Source organism: Gekko japonicus, unplaced genomic scaffold, assembly GCF_001447785.1.
Source record: "Gekko japonicus isolate JY-2015 unplaced genomic scaffold, Gekko_japonicus_V1.1 scaffold382, whole genome shotgun sequence".
NCBI classification, from domain to species: Eukaryota; Metazoa; Chordata; class Lepidosauria; order Squamata; family Gekkonidae; genus Gekko; species Gekko japonicus.
In genome coordinates, this window is record NW_015168662.1 from 837154 (window position 1) to 841661 (window position 4508).

The 4508-nt window shown below is 48.3% G+C and overlaps 1 protein-coding gene across 1 annotated transcript in view; it reads left to right on the plus strand.

Annotated features, from left to right (window-relative positions):
• LOC107113873 (epidermal retinol dehydrogenase 2-like) overlaps positions 1–4508 on the plus strand; it is a 44485-nt gene that overhangs the window by 24774 nt on the left and 15203 nt on the right. The window lies entirely within an intron of this gene.

Here is a 4508-nt window from a genome sequence, read left to right on the forward strand (position 1 = left end):
TAGAACCAGCCAGCACGTGTGGGTCTCCTGACTGCAGATCAAGAGATCAAAGTAGAGGCAAGGGTTTGGGTATAGCAAGCTGGACAAAAAGGGGAGTATAAAGCAGACAGGGGTTGTTGCAGGGAATGCTAGCTAGGAAGGGCCAGTTGAATGGTCCTTACCTTTTATAGATGGTCTTTTGGGTGGGTGGCAACTGTGCCAACCTCTTGACCCACCTACCTATTAGTCCGTCCCAAAAACAGTCCCATTGGTTGTGTGTAGTGAGGGGTAGCTACCTAGAGGATTGGACAATATTGTAACCTAAGACCTAACTCAAAGGATGGCATCTGGGCAAGTGTGAAAACTTGGCATCAGGATGCTCCCTTGAAGTGCAGATGAAGCTTGGCCATTCCTCTGGTCATCAAAGGTCCATCTGGCAGGAAATGCCAATGTAGAAACAAAGCAGAGATGTGGAGTGCGGGACTACAAACAGTTCAGCAATGGGGGCTGCTTCTTCTCAAGTTGTTGTTTTGCTGACAATAATGGAGATGTGTGCTTCCTCACCAGGCTGGTAGCTGTGTAGCTGAAACCTCATTCACGTGTTGAGGCTTATGCATGCACCTTCTATGTGTAGTATCACAACAGGTGACTTGTACAGCTTTCTGAGCGTGTGTGTGTGTGTGTGTGTGTGCACAGTCCATTTTGTATAGCAATAAACATAGTCCATAACTCAAATATTAAGTTCATTCCTTAACAGGAGTACTTCTCAGGAGAACCAAATGCAGGCAAAATATACCTGTGTAGCTAAAGGCTCTTCTGATGTTCAAGCAAACTTGCATCCCAGCTCCCATTCACTTAGGGTGAATTCAAACATGCAGAATAGCATGTAAGAAAACCCTTCCTTACCTGTTGCTTTACACTATAGTCCTGTATTTAGACATCATAGATAGTAGGGATCATCATATGTTCTTGATGTACTGAAGGGTGAAGGCAGTATCTTTAGAATTATCACAGGAATAGAATAGTTACAAGTGCGGAACCAGCAAGGACTGTCTCATTCCCATTCACCAACTAGGTTTTTTTTCCTTTGACCCCCAGTCTTCACTTTTATAATTTATTTACTTCATTTTTACCCCACCTTTTCCCTCATTTTATCCTAACAACAACCCTGTCAGTTAGGTTAGGCTGAGTGGCTTAAGGTAACATAGCCAAGTGGCACAAGTTGTGCAGAGGCTGCTGCTGGGCCCAGGAGAATTACATGAGATCACGTCATCCAGTAACCATTGCACCAGGGTAAGTCACACAAATTGCATGGAAGCAAGTTTTCAGTGGTTACTTCTGGGCCTGGCCCCAATGAGTCCTCCCTCTAGGGCAGGAAGGACGGGAACAGGGGTAAACTGGGAGGCCCTCCGTTTGCCTTTTACTGGCAAAAAAAAGGTTTGAAGGCTGGCAAGATTGATTTGGCTGCCTAGCAACCCCCACAACCCCCTCCGAGATCTTAGAGAGCATTCATTTCTTAAAGGTACAGGTTCTGCTTCTGTTTTGGGTGGGATTTTAACACACACACACACAGAGTGTATAATTTTTTTTAAGTTTTTTAAAAGAACTTATGCAAACCTGGGTCTTCTTTTCTCACATTTGTAGAAAGATATCTCTTGTCTATTCATAGCTCCAATCTCATAATTTAAGTATTCCCACATGGGGCCATACTGAGAATTCAGTTTATTGACAAGTGGGAAAACCACAAGACAGGTGAGGGAGAAATCTTATTCTCCTCTCTCACGCATGGGCCATCCACTTGCTGGTTCCCACTCTTCCTTCACTCTCCCACCTGCATTGCTGCTGGTGACCAGTGTTCCCTCTAAGCTGAGTTAGTGTGAGCTAGCTCACAGTTTTTTAGCCTCTGGCTCACACATTTTTGTCCTTGCTCAGGAAGGAGGGCTCCAGAGCAGACTAATTTATGTAGTAGCCAAATTGCTAACTCACAACTTTAATGCCAGTAGTTCACAAAGTAGAATTTTTGCTCACATGACTCCAGAGCTTAGAGGGAACATTGGTGGTGACTGCGGCTTCTCCTCTTCCACCTGGCTGCCTGCAGAACTCCCAGCTCACACAGCAGTGGGGGAAGTGGCAGCAGTTCCATTTCCTCTTCCCCAGCTGGCCAGGAGTGCTGCCACTGCCTCAGCCCCAGCTCTCCCTCCTGGAAGACCTTCAAGACCCATAGGGGATGGAATGCCTTCCTCCTCTACTCACGGGAACACCCATTCACCAACTCCTGCTCTTCCCACCCACCTGTATGCATTACTGCCGCCTTTGAGGCTCATATGGCTGGGGGAAGAGCAGTATCCATTGCTCCTCACCAGTCCACCACTGTTTCTGTCCCTCAGTCTTCCTCTCTTTCTCTCCCCCTTCCACCTTCAACACCACCACCTCCATCTTCCTGGCTTATGGACTGTGTCAGTGGCTTCCTCTCCTGCTCTACCTGTGAGGTATGGATGGTTCTCTATCTGCTGCCTCCACTGCAAGGAGGGTAGATGAGGCTGGATAGAGAGAGGCACATTGTCTGCTCAAGCACAGACAGCATTCCTTTGTTTTGGTGAAATTCAAACCTCTTCCATTTTTTAAAGTTTTCAGATTTGTCTGAAAACCTGGTTCCCCCAAGTTTGTAGAAAAATCTGTTTCTCTCTACATAGTCCCAATTTGCAGACTTAAGCATCCACAGATGGGGCCAAGTTGATAAGGTATATTGTTAACAACAAGGAAACCAACTGAACTTTTTAAAAAATCTAACCAAGTGACATTTTAGATCAATAGTCTGTTAAATATGTTTTCTTGTTGATTATGTTTGTTATATGTCAAAGAAGTTGGATTAAAAATATTACGCAGACTTCAAAAAAGCACCCTGTCATATAAACAAGATCGGTCTCTGCAGCAGCTAAGGTTTCTTCCCCCCCCAAAAAAATATATATATATATTGGGTGGGGAGGAGGTCACCTGCCAGCCCAGTGAGACTCGAATTCTTGGCATTCTCAGCTCACTGTGACAAGTTGTCCTCCCACAAGGGGTGCTTGCTGTGGGGCAGCCAGGTGGTGATACCCCCACCTCTGCAAAGTCGAGAACTCACCACCCTGCATGAGAGCCACCCAGGGATAGTCAGGATGAAAGCCCTGGCCTGGAGCTATGTCTTGTGGCCAGGGTTGGACAATGAAATCGAGGACACAGTAAAGCATGGCCAGAAATGTCAGGAGTACTGACCCAAGTCTCCGAAAGAACTGGTGCGGCCATGGGAGTCATCCCACAAGCCTTGGGCAAAGTTACATCTGGACTTTGCCAGGCCCTTCCAGGGACAGATCTGCTTTTTATTGGTAGATGCTTACACGAAGTGGCTGGAGGTGGTACCGGTCCCATCTACCTCATCCCAGTTGGCCATCTGCACGATGTGGCAGATCTTTAGCTCCCATGGTATACCGGACTCTTTGGTAGCTGACAATGGCACAGCCTTCACCTCCACAGAGTTTCAGGAGTTTGTGCAATATTATGGCATAAGGCACATACATTCCACTCCATTTCACTCCGCCACCAACAGCCAGGCAGAACGCATGGTCCGAACTATGAAAGGGGTGCTGCGCCACATGGACCAGGGGGCCTGGGACTACAAGCTGGCCACCTTCCTATTTGGCCAGCACACAACCCCCCACTCCACCACCAGCCACAGTCCAGCTGAACTTCTCATGGGACGATGCCTTATGACCCGGCTGGACCACCTCCATCCAGACAGGGCACCAGAACACAGCGCAAACCTTGAAGATCAGGAGGCCCCATGAGGGTTCTTCCCAGGGGACCCTGTGTACACCAGGAACTACGCCCAGGGTCCCACCTGGATTCTGGCAAGAGTCGTCCTGAAGACAGGACCCCTCTCCTATGAGGTCTCCTGCGAAGATGGCCAGCTGTGGAGGCGGCACATTGATCAACTGTGCCGCCGCCTCCTTCCCGCGGACCCGGGCATGCCTGAGGACAGCAAATATGATGGCCCAAATCCCAGGGAACCAGAGGCAACCGCTCCCACACATCCAAGGGCAAGCACTCTACCCAGAGGGGAGGACAGTAGCAACTCAGAACCAACAGGCAGCCAAGAGCCTAGCAGCACATCAGCCCCAGCAGAGGTCCCCATGGCCGAGGTCCCTTCCCCAGAACTGACAAAAACATTGCCAGAGAGCCCTGCCCTGGCTCTGGACGTACACCACTCCACTAGGGAGTGGAGGAGGCCCACCTACCTCAAAGACTATGTAAGCTAGGGGGGATCTGGACCTAGGGGGAAAGGGGTGTTGTGTACCAGGGGAGACCGTGCACGCGGAATGCAAAGAGAAGAAAAGTGACATTTTAGATCAATAGTCTGTTAAATATGTTTTCTTGTTGATTATGTTTGTTATATGTCAAAGAAGTTGGATTAAAAATATTTCCCAGACTTCAAAAAAGCATCCTGTCATATAAACGAGATTGGTCTCTGCAGCAGCTAAGGTTTCTCCCCC